At 51.6% G+C, this 17,605-nt stretch overlaps 1 long non-coding RNA gene across 1 annotated transcript in view; it reads right to left on the reverse strand.

The window, feature by feature from the left end:
* The window catches only part of LOC146768823 (uncharacterized), a 40,031-nt gene that overhangs the window by 16,844 nt on the left and 5,582 nt on the right, over positions 1 to 17,605 (reverse strand). Inside the window, exon 2 of the long non-coding RNA XR_014956906.1 lies at positions 875 to 16,986. This is a non-coding gene — a long non-coding RNA (uncharacterized LOC146768823). The remainder of the gene's footprint in view (positions 1 to 874; positions 16,987 to 17,605) is intronic.

Raw genomic sequence — 17,605 nt, forward strand, 5'->3', positions numbered from 1 at the left:
GGAAAAAGAAAAGATCCGAGGCTGCAGCCTGGGGCAGGCATAAAAGCAATCTAGGGTTTGTGGGGTTTAACAGTTCCCAGAGCCCTGGCATTTCCAGCTGAAAAATTCCCTCAGCAACTGAGCCAAAGGGGTCGGAATTTTTCAATAGGTCTTGCGATGCCCATGGAGACAAGTGCTGCTATTCTTTAACCCTTAAAGGTTCAGTTGGTTAGTTTGGAGCGGGGAGGCACACTGTTGGAGAGATGTGATTTGGTTTGTAATCATCCCATGTGCCTGTGCTCACCTCTTCAAGAAGGAAGGAGGAGTAGGAAACAGATCACAAGCCCCTGCCTGCTGCAGCCATGCTGCTTCTTTCTCCCCTCAGCCCAGGATAGTGTTTGCTGTACAGGCAAAGTTACAGCCGTGTCCACCCAGCCCACGTCCATCCCACATCCTGCACAGGTGTCACTAGCCAAAGGTTGGCCCAAGATCTGAGGTTTGTTACTGGTATTATTTGTATTTATTGGAGAAGATCTGGTCCTAGTTTGCGCTGGGAAAAGCCCAGTCCTCCCACCAGGGTCCTTCAGCTGGAGGGATTGATTGATCTGCTTATTACTTTCATGTTATTATTATTTAATTGCTCTCAAGGATTGGCCTCCCTGGAATGCAGTGTTTGTTTCTGCTGAGGCCATCATGGCCCAAATCCTCCAAGCCAGGATGGCAGCTCCTGGCATAGCAACCCCCCTGCTCCAGAAAGAATGTGCCTCTGCTCCCTCCCCTGTGAGTGGTGCAGAGCCTTCACTGCAGGCACAGCTGATGAATGCTGCTTGTTGCCACCTCTCCATGGCCCGCCTAATCCCAGCCAGATTTGTTACAGATTTACATGCAGACTGACCTGGTTTCTGGGTCCTGTCAGGGAAAAAATAACTCTGTTGTCATCTGAATGATGCATGAGGCAGGCAGCCCCCATGTCAGGCCCAGGCTTCACGTTCCCAGGACTGGTGGAAGAATGAGAATTAGCCTCCTGCTACTGTGCCACTGCACTTAACACCCCATATGGCACCCAAATACAGCTGGGGGTTCCACCAGCCAAAGGTTCTGAACCCCCACAACGTCGCTGAGCAAGTCCTCATCCCTCACACCAGACTTTCACTCACCTTTTGCAGGTGCCACTCTTTTCCTTTAGTTTCTTACCAACATGTGTCAAGCAAAGTCCTGAAGCCCACCACAAGGATCACTTCTCTCCCTTCCTCCCTTCTCCATGCTAGTCCCATTTCTCTGCAGCTCCTGTGCCTGCTGTGCCCTCACCCCCTGCCACGCTGCTCTGGGGTCATTGCTTCTGCCCCACAGCGTGTCCATGAGTGCAGGAGCAAGCAGGAGGGAAGGGAAATAGGGCTGCTGCAGTCTTCTGCAGCTGCCCAGAGCTCCAAGCAGCTCTGGCTTTGCAACATGGGTGCCAGGCTCCCATCTCTTGCTGATGGACACTGGAAAGCATTTCTGTGTCACTGCAAAAGGCATGGAGTGCCCTGGCAGGGGTGTCCCCAGGGGCAGGAGGAGCAAAGGAGGAATCTCTCCTCTTTCTGTACACCTTCCCAAACCTGGGCTGGGAGACAGCTCAGTTCAAACCTGAGGCTGGAGCCTGGCCCCAGCAAGGGGCAGGCCAAGTCCAGCAGAAGGGAGCTCCACAGCCATGGCTTCAGGAGAGCCCAGTGTGGGGAGCCACGGGCTGCAGCACTGTATTTTCAGTGGAGTGTGAGAAGGAAGCATAAAGTCATAACCCTCTGACAGCAGAGCTGGGGAGGGTTCTTCCAGAGATGCAGTTCCTTCCCTGACACCCATGCCCCAGCATGTGCCTGAGCAAGCTGTTTGGTCTCCAGGCTGGAAGTGTGCCATATGGTAGCCCTGGCCTTGGGGAGAGAGATATCTCTGGCTCAGCCCAAGCTTTGCTAGCAAGCTGCTAGCTGAAAACACACAAGTGGATGGAGAATTGATATTTGAAATGCAGAGGTGAGTGAAGGAAAAGCGTGAGTCCCTCCTCGAAAGAGCAACGTGCTAAGATGGGCAGCAGCCATCTGTGCACCGTGCTGGCTGGCCTGCTCCAGGCAGCGTGCAGCTGGCACTGCCAGGGGGCACAGCTCCACTGCGCCCTGTCGGGCTGGGGCTTCTTTTCATTTCCCTTTTATTGAAGAAACTGCAGACGTTCCCAGCCAGATTCACTGCTGGCATCGCCCTTAGCCACACGGCTAGAGCCATGCCAGGAGCAGATTCAGCTCCAGGACTTGACTCTCTTCCAAAATGTGGATCAGGAAAAGCCACTAAAGGTAGGATCCTCCTGGTGTGGAGCAGTGCAAGGTACTGCATCAGAGCTGCCCACAGCTGGGGGAAGGGAAAGGCCATGGATGAGAGTAGAGGGGAGTGTAGGCAGGGGAGGGCTGTGCACCCTGCAGAGCTGTTTGTAATTACCACTCCTAAAATGCTGCACTCTATGGATTGGGATTGCAGGTGTTTCCCATACCTGTTATGTAAAGCTCTGATAATTTGGCAGCATTATAATCGGCTTTTTCTCCCTTGCTTTGCTTTTCCTAGCAAGAGAACTCTGGGTCAGCAGACCCAGTTTACATGACCTTCACACCCCTCCCTGTGTGCATTTGGGAAGAACAGGCAATCTTCAGTCTGGGAGACAGAGTTTGGAACCTGTGTCTAATTCCCAGAAACCCAGAGCTGAGCACCCACTGCATAGAATAGAGTTTGCACCAAGATGGGACATGCTGCATTTGTTGACCTCTGTCCCCCTCCTAGTCCTCTCTCTCATTGTCTGGGGGTTTTTTGGCAATTGCAAGTGCTTTGTCATCCAGCAGGTCAGAGGAGACCAGTCCTTTGTAGCTGAGAAATCTCAGAGCCATTGGAACTCCCAGCCAAGCTTCCCCCTTCACTCCAGCACAGGTCTTGTCCCTCACTAAGAGGACAGTGATTCACCCAGATTTGTCCAGCTCTGGGGCAGGGCAGCCCCTGCCTCCCCCTGGCCTCTTTGCCCATCACTGATTTTCATTTCCAAGCTATCTCTTGATTGCTAGTTTAAAAATTCCCCACAGCCATTTCTAATGCGTCTCAGGTATGATCTCTCCAGGGAGGCTGCGCCCCCTCCCCACACGCTCCCTGTGCTCCTGGGAAGGCTGGGATGATTGCATTCATGCATCACTGTGCAAACCTACTGCTGCCACTTCCCTCCTGGGAGGATTTCTGTCTGCAGGAGGATCCCTGAGGAGAGGGAGGGATGAGCAGGGGAACAGAGGTGTCACCCCTGGCTGCTGGGAGCATGTGCAAGGCTGCTGGAGCAGGGGCAAAGGACACACTGAGGAAAGAGGAGAAAAAACAGGCAAAAAGGAAACAGCTCAGGCCCTTTCTTCATGTCTCAAGTGGGGTACATCACATATCCACATCCCAGGTGAGTGCACACCTGGCCACACTTTGCTCATATATATATGTATGTATGTATGTAAAAAATAGACAAATCTCTTGCACGTCTCTGCCCTGCCTGGGGGTGAGAGCATATCTGCCAGCACACAGTTTCCATAGAGGCTGGAGCAGAAAGTGAACCTGTGGCCATCCTCTGTTGGGGGCACAGCAGGCCAGCAAAGCTCTACATAACCTCCTGAACTCAGACCTCACAGCAAACTCCCCTCCTGCCCCAAAGGCAGCATGGACCCCATTTAGAGGCTCTGCAGCCACCCCCAAAATAAATCCAAGGCATCCCCCCACCACAGCTGCAGGTCCATCCCCACCACCCAGCACAGGTGCACACCCTGGCTGCTCCCATCCCGCTCCTCAATTTTTATCCAACATCAACAGCTGCTCTGCCATGCAGGAGTGAGCCAGAGGAACCTCTGGCTTTGAACTGGCTCCTGGGGAGACCTCCCAGCTTGTAAATTTTGCAGCTAATCGTGTCCCAGTAGAGAGGACACTCAAAGTCAGCAGTGGCCGGCACTCCGGAGCAGCACAGCTTCCTACTGGCACGAGTGATCCTTCAGAGGAGCATCCAGGGGAGAGGGGGGTGCTTTTCCCTGTGCTCTCCGTTTGCCAATGCTGGCTGTGATGGCTCTTCCAGCGTCCCTGTTGTCACCATTCCTCCTCCAGAGGCAATTAGCCCGCTTCCCCTGCTGTTTGCACAGGCCTCACAGGCAGCAATAAGGGAGGCAGAAAGATGGGAAGTTAAACATGACTGCAGAGCTACAAAATCAACAGGAGGACAGCAGGGGCTGGGTGTTGCCTGAAATGGGATGTAAAGCCCATTTTCTTTCATTCAGCGATGGATTGATTCCCAGCCCAGGGAGAGCTGCTGGCTGTAGGTCAAATGGTACATTGTCCTCTCACCATTGGGCTTTTGCTCTGCCAAAACCAGCTTTTATCGAGGGTGATAACAGACCTCCTGTGTCTGGGAAGCAACAATCCTGTGACACTGCTCCCCTCTAGGACACAGGTGACAGTACCCCACACACTTGTGGAACGTGGGGCGGTGGTGGCCATCCCTTGCCCAAGGGCCATTGGTTTCCATGGCATGGGGCTGTGCTGCCAGATTGCAGCACATGCCACCTTAGGCAGTCTGCACCTCCTCAGTCAAAATGCCCCTCCAGTCCCTCTGTCTTCCTTCTAGGGTGTGGGTGGGTCTGGTTTATGCAGTGCTGGACCAGTAGAAGGCCAGGATGGTGCTGAGGTGAGTCTTTGCATTTTTGTTTTCTGTTTTGCTACATTTTCTTTTCCTGCTGTCATCCTGCATTGTCAGAACCCATAAAATGCAATAAATTACCTGGATCCATGCTGATCCCATCCCAGTCCCACTCCCACTGTAAGCAGCAGCAGGATGTAAATGCTGAGTTTTGCCTGAATTTTAAGATTATTCCTTGGTTTTGTTAGGCTTCTCCAGCAAAGCCAGGGAAAGATACTCCCTTCTTCTAGCACCCAAGAACCACCTGAGAGCCAGGTTGGGACAGCTCTGCCACTTGTCCTACCCCAAGCCCTCAGCGGCACAACTCCTACAAGGAGCCAGAGATGTGACTGCCCCGTGAGGAGCCCTTGCACCAGGCTGGAGGGGAGGACAGCGCCCTGGCCTTGCTGCCACAAGACCAAAAGGGAAGGTAGCCTTGGCATTAACCCTCCGTGTCCACCATGGCTGGCTGGGAAGGTCCAGCCTGACACCCACTGCTCACCATCCATCACCTGCCTTCGTGTGCTGGTTTGGGGTGGGCACAACCCTCGGCCCCTCCCCTGGATGCCACGACTTGCAGAGTGCATGGGCAGGCATATCAAGGGCCTCAGGCTCAGTCCTTGCTGTATTCCAAGCTTGGGTCCCTATGCCATTCCCCACTGAGACATCACGCATGGCTTGTCCTTGCTCAAACACTTTTAGGGACCAATCCCTTATGATGCCAGGATGCTGCTGTCTCCTCCCTCTGTAAAAGGACTTCACCATTTCTTCCAGTGCAAAAGTTGAGGAGTATCTAATCCCAGACAGGCAGCAGGCCACTGTGGAGGGTATGCCTCTTTTCCACTGTTCTCTTGCTGCCTCTCTCCAGGGAGACAGAGGGAGATGTGAATGCACTCATGCCTGAGCCCACGCTCGCCTGCCCTCTGTGGGGATTGTCCCTTGGCAAGGGGAGGCAAATCTCCTCCTGTTCTGCAAGGTTAGAGCTGCTGAGACATTCCCATCTCCTCCTGCCAAAAGCACTGCTGCTGAAATCGCACTGCTGCAAATAAAACCATCTCCTGGCTAATTACTGGGGAACAGTTCACCTTCTATATTTAGCCCAGCTTGTAAGCTTGCATTGAAGATTACCCTGTTCCTGTTTTTCTCTCCCTGCCTCTCTGCTGTACATGTTTCTCTTCCTTTCTCTCCCTTGCTGCAAATCGTGCTGAACCAAGCTTGGCTTCCCGTGTGGTGGGGAGCAGGGGGCAGCCTCCTGCCTGCACGCCAAAAACAGTCATTCAAGAGCCATTGACACCAATTGCTTTAGCATTAGGTGGAGAGGGAGCAGCATTTCGCAGAGCCAGGAGCCTCTTCTCAGCTTGCCATGCCCAGCCTCTGCCTGCTGAGTGCTCCCTCCACCTGGCCACAGCCTGGGACCTGCTTCCATCTGCTCCACACGCTGTTCACATCGCCCTGTCCAAGTTCTGCACTCCTGCAAGACAAGAGGGACTGATAAAGAAAGGAAAAGAGGGAGCCCTGTCAGAGCCCTGGCCTGACAACCACAGCGTACTGTGGAAGCAGGGGGCAGCTGGATGGGGAAGAGGGTGTGAAGGCACGGCCACACAGGCTGTAAATCCTGCTCTGGAGTGAAGGCATGGCCACACAGGCTGTAAATCCTGCTCTGAGCCCTGTGGCAGCCGCAGGAAGGCATGGCCATTGCACCTCTGCTTGGCACAGAGGCTCTCACCCTGCTGTGCCCACATCAGAGAGCTGAGGCTGCTCCATGCGCCTGCTGAGCAGGACCGGCTGGTGACACAGCGCTGCCCGACTGCCTCCAGGGATGACAGTCCCCCCTGCCAGGAGACCTGAGCTCACACGGCCTCCAAAGAGCAGGGCTGACACGTTCAAAGCCACGCCGGAGCCCAGGGGCTGCGGGAGGCAGAGCCGCAGCCAGGGGCAGAGCATCCGAGCCTGCCTGGCGGGGTTAACCTTGGTCCCCAAAGCCGGTTAGGCAAATTAGCACGGCGTTTTCCCCGAGCTAATTAACTTCCCGCACAGCAGGACTAATGAGCTCCAGCTCAGCACTTGGATGTGGCAGCCCAGGAGAGGGGATGGCCTCCGGGGCTCAGGGCTGGCTGCAGCCTGCGGCATTGGCTGGAATCGGCTACCTCCAGGAAATTCCTGCTCCCCAGCACCCACTGCACAGCTCTGCTGGCCCTTGGTCTTCTCCACTGGCCCTGGAAGCCACCTGCAGTTTGGGGAGCGTGTGGGAGTCCCCGTCTCCCACCAGGCAGGTCCAAAGAGCAAGGCAATACCCAGCACAGGCCTTGGCACCCCTGGGCAGCTCCAGAGGGACACGGGTGGGATTCCCTCTAGCCCAGGATGGCTGCTGGGGAGTTGGCTTTCAGCATGTCTCTTGACTTCTGGTGAACATGGGCATAGTCCAGCCCTATGTCCACTACAGCCAGTGGCCAGTTTTCCATTCACTTCAGTAGCCAGCAAAACATCTTCAGTATTTTCCTCCTCTCTTCCTGTCCCAGCAAACCACATTTATTTTACCCTCCACTCAACTCTTCTAGGGATCGATGGGTCATCAAAATGATGAGTTAGTGCCTGTAGTGACAGTGGCACTTTCCATTACTGCTGATATACCTGGGGGACACGTGTCTCCCAAAGACTCATCAAGGCTGGGAAATTCAACAGAGGCTAAAACTGTCATTTGCAATGAAGCCACCCCAAAGCACAAGACCTGCAGTGCAGGCAGGACCTTCCCAGACCTGCAAAGACCCCCTGAACTCCTGGAGAGCTCCAGGGACACCAGCATGAGCAACATGAACACAGAGCTGAGTACAGACTTGCATCCAGGCTACTGCTGCTTTTGGGGGTATTCCCTCTCCCTTTTCACCCACTGATTTTCTCATAGAGGGCCGCTTGGATAAACACTTCTAGCTGGGGAATGATTCCTTTTCTTGAGTATGTCTCCTAACTAGCAGACAACGAGTCTTTTTTTTTTTTTTTTTTTTGAGATTACATTATTATGACATTTTAATTGGCTCAGGACGATGCAAGTCTCAGAGCCAATTTGGCCCCAACGTTTCCAAGCAGAACTGTTTTCTGTCTCCATTTTGACAGATATTTTACATCGGCCAAAATGGCCTCACATTAAATAAAACAAAACCTCCTCTTATTTTAGAGCTCACGGGTAATCCCTTCCCTTCCTGCTTTAATTTTGGCCGGAAATCTGAAGCCTACCTGTGCCCTCATCCCGAGCCGCCCGCCGGGGATGGCTGGGGCTGGCAGCAGCTGGGCTGGCTGTTCCTCGCCTTTGTTTCGCTGCGGGGACGCGAGCCAGCGCGCCGGGTAATTGCAGGATTTCGGGCAAAGACGGGGCTGCGAGTCGCGAACTGCTCATGAGCGGGTGTAGCTGGATGGGGGCTGGCGAAGGGACACTTGGGGACGGCGGGGCGACAGCCGGCCGTGTGTCGTGGCAAGGGCAGCTCCAGCGGACGTGTCAGGATGTGCCACACGCCGTGACGGCAGCGAGACAAACGCCCCGCGGCAGCGCAGCCCGCGGAGCATCCCGTGCGCGCAGCGCTAATCTTTAATTTGTCACACCTGCACGGCTCCCCCGCCGCCCTGGCTGCTTTTTTGTATTTTCCGAGGCACCGGCTTTGATGTCGCCTGACAATCCAGTGGTCCCGCTGCCACTCCAACACCGTCCTGCTCTCGCCGGGCTGCCCTTCCTTGCCACATTGCCCGGCCAGGGAATGTCAGACCGGCTGGCCCCAGGGACCGCTCTGCCGCCCCACACACACACACACACGCAGAGATTCTTTGGTTTCCAACAAAGCCAGAGGACACCGTCTGGATGCCGGACACAGTGCTCGCCACCCTCCCGTCCTGCTCTCCGCAGTGACTGTGACTGTGCCCGGCTCGCTAAGGCCACCGCCGGAGGGGTCTTAATCAGCGATGCCCAAAATCCACGGCTCGGAGCAGCACAATGGCCCGCGCATGGCTCTAAATCCAGTGACACAGCAGTGACACAGCACCAGCCAGGGCCACAACACACATCGTTCATCTGCTGCCCTGCTCGGCACCTTGCTCGCCTTGCAACAGCAGAGCTGCGGGGACTCGCCAAGCACCACAGGCAGAGGGGGAGAGTTTCCAATTAATATGCTGCTGATACGGAGCCAGTCTGCCCCAGCCTTCCTTGGACTAGAAATTCTTTTGGTCGATAAAAACCCCTCCAGTTTGTGGCGTGTCTCAAAATCTTTCGGGCTTTGGCACGTTCCGAGCTAAGCTGAGAGGTTCTGGAAAGGTGCAGGATGCTATCTATGTCAGCATCCTGGGAGGGCTGGGTGAGCCCTGCCCTGGCTTTAGGTGTGACATACATGCTGTTGTCTGTAAAGTATCACGCCAGGATCTTGTGTCAACAATTTTCCTAGCTTTTCTCTCTTTTTTTTAAACCAACCTGCCAGGTGTTGCTGCAGTTCATGACCCGAGATCCTTTATTTTTGTCTTCATTCTGACTTTATGCTTTCAATATGATTTACAAAAATTGCTCATAATAAGGCTCATTCAGCAGCTGGATAATGGTTGTCAGGAGTTAAGAGACACTGTGGCATGTTTAGCACAGAAGCGTATTGAGAATCTGGGTCCCAAAGCTCTGTGGTTTTTAGGTAATTTCTATTAAGGGTTGGATGTGCAAAGGTACCTATGGGGTACCAAAGGAGCATTCTTGTAAAGGATATGAGGGTTGCAAGACGGAGGAAGGACAGTAAATGGCCTCCAGTGAATTCACAACTGTAAATCCTGATTAAAAGAATTTGAGGTCTGGGAAAGGCTGTGTTAATTCTTTCCTAACCTTGGCCTTAAAAACTCCAATGGACCGACTCCTTCCCTGCCACATCCCCTTCAGGCAGCTGTGACCTGCCTGCTGGACCCTGAGCAGGGCCAGGGAGGGGTGCTAACAAAGCAGCTCCCCCATCCCTTGGAAGCATCTTTGGTGTTACCTTCACACCCAGAGCGTGGGTGCTTGGAGCGGGGTGCTGGCAAAGCCACTACCCCGGGTGAGGGACTCTTTCTGACCAGGAGGGGAGGTTGATAGTTGGCAGTGGGGCTCCTTCCTCACCCACAGCCTGTTCCCCAGCAGGACCCACCCTTTTGCTCCCCTTTTCTTCTTCGCATCACCTCCACCACCCCTGCTCATTTTGACATTTTTTGATTTTAGTGGGTTTTTTTAGAGTAGGAAGAAGAGATGCTTTTGTGGCTATTAGGTTTTGGGTTTGCCCTTCTTCCTACCAGGCTGGCTCCATATAAGCCAGGGCAAAGTCTGTGGGCTAATTGACTTTATTTATTGCCTCTTTCAAGTCTTTAAATCACGCAGGGCTTATTCGCTGTTGCTGCTGCTTTGCTGATTTGTTTGGGGCAGGGACTCTGTTTTTCTTTTTGCCTTCCTCTCAAGGGCCTCTGTAATTCTCACCTCAGGCACCAATTATGGCTCAGCGGTGCTTTTGGGCACCGTCCGAGTTTGGGAAGGGGGAGGCTGGGCAGGAGGGAGGCTCTGCAGGAGGTGATGCTGCGGGGAGGCTCCGCAGGGATGAGCTCTGGGCTTTCATAACCAGAGCTGTGGGGAGGTTTGCTGTCGTAAAGGTCTCCCCGCTGAAGCTGAGCTGCATAAACTGCTGGATAATCTGTGTTAGAGGCTTTTCCTCCCCGGCAGGGGAGCTGCTGGATGCCAGCCACATGAGTGTTTCGTACTTGCAAACCTCTACTTTGCTTCGCAAATTCAGCTGCTCTAAATTCCGCCAATTTTGCAAACCAGAAATTAGTGAGGTTTTTTGCATTGTTTATTACTAGCAACGTCCTCTTGGGGTTTTGGGGCTTTTTTAATTGCCAGAATGTGCAAAAAAAATGTTTTATTTCTCTTGAAACAAGCTAAAAACACACTTTTAAAATTATTACTTTTTTTTTTTTTTAGGTGAGGGTTTTTCCTTGTTTTCCCCGAAGTGGGGGATCTCCATTGCAGCTGTGCCCTGAGTTATTTTCCTTTCCAGAGGGCAGAGCCTGGATGGACTTACCTCCCCAGGAGGTTGTCTGAGGTTCAGGGCACCCAGCTCAGTTACATTACCTCAGAAATATCACTGGAGACCTTCTCAAAGCATCACTTGGCAGAAAGAAATGCTCTCACGTCAGCTGTTTTCTCTTTCATCTTCCACTGCGGCATCTCTTCAGAAAATCAGGGTAATTAACACAGCCCTGTCTTGTCCTGCCTAACGCTTGCACAGTGCTCAGAGCCTTCTGCCCGATTCCTGGTTAGTGTAGAAGGAGGGGAAAGAAGGAAGATAGGACGACCAAATGCAGAGTTTGCTGTGCAAAAGACCTGAAATCACACGTGGGCTCCCCACTACAACCCCACAGACAGGCACAGCCCGGCCACAGGGATGCTCAGACCCATCTGATTTGGAAGTCGAGTCCTGGGAGTCAAGGGATGGGATTTAGAAGTCAGGCAGGCTGCTGTCCACCGGGTAAAATTAATCCCTGCTAAAGCATTTCCTAATCCTGGGCACAATTGAGATAATCTAAGCACAGATTAACCAGGTCCTACTGGAGTTAAGCTCCCTGCTTCCCGTTTATTTTTGGGAGGAAGAGACTACTACTGCTCGGGTGCCTCACCAGACCTTTGCAGACCAGCACCCCTCAGGAGAATGGGACATGAACTCAGGGTAGCAGATTTGCCTTGTGACAGAGACCCCAGATCCTACAGTTCTAACACAAGCTTTGTGATATGGGCTGGCATTCTGTTCCTCAGGCCCCATGTCTCAGATTTCTCTGATTGCACATATCTTTTCACTTCCAGGGGAAAAAAAAAAATCAAAGAAAATACACTGTCACCATCATAAAAAATGTTGGCCCTTAAAATGCAAGGAAAATTTCAATGTAAAACTCTCTTCAAGAAAGTCCTTCCTTCAGTCAGTGACTAGCTTAGGAATTATCTCCATCAGGCTTCCCTACAGCAATATTTGAAAAACTACAGGGTTTGGAGAGAAAGCAATACTTCATTTCATGGGACTCCTTTCTACTTTCTCAGCTGAAGGCTTGTATCTGGCTGGGGCTGGACATGGGAGCTGAAGGACATTCTGTTTTCAGGATCCCCCTGCAGCAGCATCTGGACTTCTCTCAGTGACAGTAGCAGCAAAGGCCCATTGGGTTTTTAAAGCTTTGAGAATGTTTCTATCATTCTTAGATATTACAAAACTAGTTTTTCAAAATAATAAAAAATCTTTGCCTACATTTCTTAGTCTGTCTTTAAATAGGAAAGGAAAAGCAAAGCATAGGGAAAGTTAAAAGTTTAAAATTGTATTTCCAGACCATTATCGTCTCTGTTAAGATGAAACATCTAATTTTCAGTTTATCAAACATTTCTGGATCATTTTAAGGTAGCAAGAGCACCATGGCAATGACTCACTGCATTTCAATTCAGCCAATACAGGATGCTGTGTGTTTTGGCCAAAATGTAACTTTCTCACAGGCACACGGGTGTCTGTGTCTCTGCACAGAAATCATACACTGTGAGAAAATGTTGGGTGTGGGGTTCTCTTGGAGCTCCAGTGTGCTGTTCCAGGGGACATAGGGAGCTGCTGGCACCCATGGTGAGGGTGGGCACTGGATGCCTGGAACACATCTCTGGGAGATGTGGAGCAGCATGGGCCTCTTTTTGGGGAGGTGTCTGCCAGGGAAGGCCAGTGGTAGGCAAGAGTGGGTACTGACCACCCCCAGAGGAGTATCCGTGCACCTCACATCTAACCTGACAAGAGCCTTATCTGCCTTCTTACTGCTGGCAGCCTTCCAGGCTTGTTTTATTGCTTCTGTCTTAATTTCCCATGGTAGCAAGCTGGCTGAGTGAGTGGGCATCTCACCGAGCCGTGGTGTCACTACACTGTATCCCAGAAACTTCTGCACAGGTTTTAAAAACAGGGACAGGTTAAAGCCATTGATTTACATTTCCCTACAAAGGCCACCACACCACTAGACTGCAAGATGATTGATCAGCTGACCTTTATTCCCATTTATTGCCCTTCCCAGAAATGTGTCGTATCCATGCGCTGCAGACACCTCTGACAGGATCAAACATCCGTGTGACCCAGGCAGCTCAGATGCTGCACCCTCAGAATGTGCAGAGCCTTTAAACAGCCCCCTGGAGCAAAGGGCTGGGGTCACACTGCCACCACTGTCCTCTGCAGCCCTGGCAGCCACCCCTGTGCCAGCCGCCCTCCTCAGCATCCCAAACGCAGAGCTGCCACTCCCACAGCAGCTACAGGCAGGGTTGCTGTTGTCCCAGCCATCCTGCTTCCTTTAGGTGCATGTTTCCCTCCTCCAGTGTCTGGTGGGATGAAGCAGAGGGCATCCAATCCTGGAGAAAAAAAAACAAAACCGAATTTCCCAGGCAGCATCACCTTTCCGCCCTTGGGGAGCGCAGCGCCGTGGAGCGTGCTTATTAAGCAGACAGTCCTGAAGGACACTTTAAAATAAATTAAGAGGGCTGTTCCGCTCCTGCAGCTGATTACAGGCCTGCCTGTTTTGTTGTTTGGTTTGGATTTTTTTTCTATTTATTTTGATTTTCCCAGAGAGTGGAAAAGAATGCTTGGAAAAGATTTTCTAATTTTCCCTTTTTGCCAGAGCAGGCCTCTGTGTAATAACAAAACCACAGTGCTCGCCACTCGCTGCTCTCTTTGGGACACCCAGGCTAAGAGAAAGCACATAAATCTGCTGGAGGCCTGGGGCCAGCACACAGCTGTCCCGACATGCTATCCACCCCCTGCCTCCCCGCCACAGCTCTAGCATCCAAAACACAGGAGACATGCAGATCTGGAGGTAAGCCCTGGTGGGAAGGAGTCCTGCAGGTCACCAGCTAAGCATTTCAGCCCAGAGCAGATCTCTCCTAAGCCACTTTTTGGAGATAAGCTTATCTAGACCCGACAGCTGAATTTAACCCTGAACTCTTGATCTTGATTTTTAGCCCCTGCAAGCCAATAGGTTTCCTTGGAATTATACACACTAGATTTCAGCTCGCCCGCTACAATGGCTCCACCGCTCCCTCAAAAGAGACCTGCACGGCTGTGCATGACAGCATCATCCAGTAATGCCCTTGGTTTCACAGCCAGCCCTGTGAGTTAGACAGGCCCCCGGCCGGGCAAAGCCTTCGATTAATGGCAGTGGGGCTCCAGCAGGAGAGGAGCCAGGATTTTACACTTCCAGCGATAACACATTTGAAGGTAATATCGCACAGGAGCGGATTATCACCCCGGCACTTTGCTGTGCGGGGTTTTGGAAATTTGTTTTCATTGCATGGAAGCAGCTAGAAACGCTCTCTCTCGCCGCATGAAAAATGCACTTGGTAATGGTCTTTCTATTGCTGGACAAGCTGCCTGCGCTGGGGCTGTCAGCGCCGTGACAGACTGGCCAGGAAGGGGCTCGCTAATCAGTTTTCCCAGCATCAAACCAGCATCTGCTACATGCGATCAAGGAAATGGAGGAATCTCAATGTTTTTGCAATATTGCTTAGTTGGCCATGAAATATGGGTGGTTCAGAGAGGGACGGCTTGTTTCTCCCTCACGAAGATAAAGCAACTTTAGCTAACGATGAAGCATTGCTGCACAATGAGGCCAGCTAATAGCGGCGCTCTGATGAGAGCAGACACACAGCAGCACCCCGGCAGGAGGGGAGGGGAGGGGAGGGAGGCGTAAACAGCTTTGCAACTAAGACATTATTAATATGCTTGAACTACAGAGGGCAGAAGGGATTTCTTTTCTCCTCTTTCATTCCAAAAGCAATATTCCGAAAATGTCTGGGTTCCCACATTAAGCCAAGAAATTAAGTTCTTAGAAGATTAACTGTGTGTTTTCTAGCTCGATTTTAATTCACTAGCACATAAAACAAGTCTTCCTAGGCACGGTGGCAGCCTAGAATCTGGCTGAGGAAGCCACTCTCCTGACCCAGAGATGGATAAACAGTATTCAAACAGAGCCAAAGTCCCACCTCTGAAAGTTATTTGGGGCTGTACTTGCCCACCTCACTCCCGACAGCAGGGTCTGAGCTCTGCAGGGTCTCTGTCACTTCTGAAAATGTACCTTCTTCATGTGCCTAAAGAGGTCTTTTTGCTCTCTGCTGTTTAAATGTGTGACGTTTACCACAGAACAAAAAGCTCGCGGGGTCAGTGTGAAGTGGCATGGGATTCACCGAGACCAAAACCTCACAGCAGGTGAGGGCCATGCCTTTCTGCCCCGAGGCAGGGCAGAAATTCCCACTCCCACGCATGTCCCCAGCCCGCCTCCGCAAGGGCAGCACCCAGTTCACACGCAGATTTTCCTGGCCAAAGTGCTTTCTCAGTTTTCTTTCGGCAAGACAGCTGTGGTAGCAAAGAGAGGAATTTGCTTCTTTCCTCCCCAGCATTTTTCTGAAGGGTAAAAAACAATAATCCCAGAGCCTGCCTATGCCTCCCCATCCTCCCCATCAGCCCGGCGCTGGAAGAGTCACTGCCCTGCAGCAGTGGGGCTGGATGTAGGGAGAATGCTCCCAAGGCAGAGAACAGCACTTGGGCGGCTTAGAAGGGCAGGAACAGTCTCGTTTTTGTAGCCTTTGTGAGATTTTCAGACCAACTGCAGGCCTTTCAGTAGAGATCCACGGCAAAAAGTGCAAACCTGTTCCCGGGACTGAAGTGCATAAACCCTTTTTATGTAACAGCCCTGTGAAATAAGCGGCAGACAGGGATTTATGCTGTCTTTGAAGTAAATTGCATCCCGGTGCACTATAGCATGAAAGTTAAGATTTACCATTGCCGGGACACTAAAGAGCCCGGTGGAAGCCGGGGAATAAATAGCGCAGCGTTCTCCTCGCTGCCTTCTGCTGCGCCACTGGGCTCCGCAGACCTCGCTCCCCTCTCCGCCCCTGCTTCTACTTGCATTGTGTCGGGGAAGCAAATTGGTCACATCTGCATCCGGCCAGGGAGGAACAAATGTGCTGGCTAGGCAGCAAGGCGCTTTCCGAGCGGGGATACCTCAAAGTGAAATGAAAGGCTGCCCATCAAAGGTAGAAAACAGAGCAGCGGATGAAAGGGATTCTTTGCTTAGCTTTGGTAAGGCTACTAGGTATTAATAAAATAATAAAATTTAAAAAAAAAAAAAAGGTACAAGGAAACTGGGGCATCCAGAGCAGCACGTTTTTTTCCCCTCCCCTTTTCCTTTACTCATCCCTCTGTCATCAGCGGAGGGGAGGGATGGGCGTCCCCCCATGCTGCGGCAAGGACTGTTTATCTTCACTCCTCAGGACGCTGCCATTAGCAGGACTTCAATGTGTCGTGATGCTTCATCATTAGCTGGAGGTGCTTGATCTGGCTGGAGAATAAATGAGCCATTCCTCCCAAAGAAACCCTCCCGTTTCGTAGCCAGCTGAGCAAATATTTTGAAATATTCCAGCTCTGCAATTTCAACGGTCAGATAAAAACAAAGGGGGATCTGATACAAAGGAGCTGAATTCTTCTGTTTGCTCTCCAGCAACCCCAGTGAAGTCGGCAGTGGTAATGGGGAACTGTGGTCTGCACAGCAGGGAAGCACATGCCTAAGTCCCATGGAAAATCCCTGTGGTCTTTTACAGTTAATCATGTCCAGTTAATCATGTCCAGAGGTGGGTGAGTGCTCAACTGATGTGCTGAATCATGACATACAGGCAATTACCCTAAATCAGAGCAGTATCTTCCAGTCCCAAAAGGCTCCATTACACTTCACCAACTCCTGAAGGGAAGGCAAAACCCCAAGAGGCAGGACAGCAGAGGAAGGAGGAAGAAACAGCCAGGTGTTCCTCTGACGCTTCCCCAGTACTTTTCTAACTTAGTGAAAAGTTCTGGCAGCTCTTTGAATCCAGGCTGTGGATATTTACAGCTCCAAACTCTCTGGGCAGCTTGCTGCATTTACTCTGGGTTCCTCCCAGCTGGCTGGCTCAAACCCCACAGACAAGGTTTCACAGACAAGGTTTCACAGACAAGGTTTCACAGACAGGTTTCAAGGTTTCAGAGGCTGAGACTTATGGGCCAGGCAGTGTTTGGCCTCCTCCTTCTCTCTGCCTATAAATTTGTGTCTTCTGAGCGTCCGGGCTCCCTTCTCAGGCATTCCTCTGAAGCAAAGCCCTCTTGCCAGCCGTTCATCACCTGGGCTCAGTGTGGCAGTGGGATGCTTTCCCATGCACACTGATGGACATCCAGAAGTTGCTGCCTGTCAGAATCCATGGTATTGATGATTCCAAGGTTGTAGAAAGTCTCTGTCTTTCTGCCCTGTTGCCAAAGAAGAAGCCATAATTGGTCTGTGCTGGTTTCAAGGTTGTTTATTCTGTTTATCTCTAACATGTTCTGCTGCCCTGCTGCAGCTCTGTCCTGCAGGGCAGCGTGTGGGGCTCTGCCCTCAGTGGGATGTTACAAACATTAAATACCAGAAACTCCCTGTGCTGGATTTACAATAACGTGCCAATATCTGTCACCTACGTTGAACAGTGTGTCCCCAGCCTGAACCAATAGAAAAATGCCAACACTGCAGTGAAACATGGAGGGCATGAAGAAGGAGAAAAAGGACAAGGCACACCAAATTTCTTCCATCTTGTCCCCTTTGAACCCTGTTATGTGTAGTATATATAATTTGTGCCCTTTCTAATATGATATATGTGATATTGAATATTTGTTGGAGTATACACATTTGTATTAGGATTCCTCCCACCCTCACAGGTGAGATCGGGTGTATATTTGAAACTGATTTACAGGTAAGAAGGTACAGCTTGCCAGGAGATGGACCATGTCTGGGGAGATATGGGAACCCCAGGGGCTGATTGTGTGAGCGACCTGTCATGGAAATCCTCGGGCAGATCCATGTGAATGCAGCATTCCCAAATTCCCGTAAAAT

This window comes from Lonchura striata, chromosome 1 (genome assembly GCF_050655825.1).
Source record: "Lonchura striata isolate lonStrDom1 chromosome 1, ASM5065582v1, whole genome shotgun sequence".
NCBI classification, from domain to species: Eukaryota; Metazoa; Chordata; class Aves; order Passeriformes; family Estrildidae; genus Lonchura; species Lonchura striata.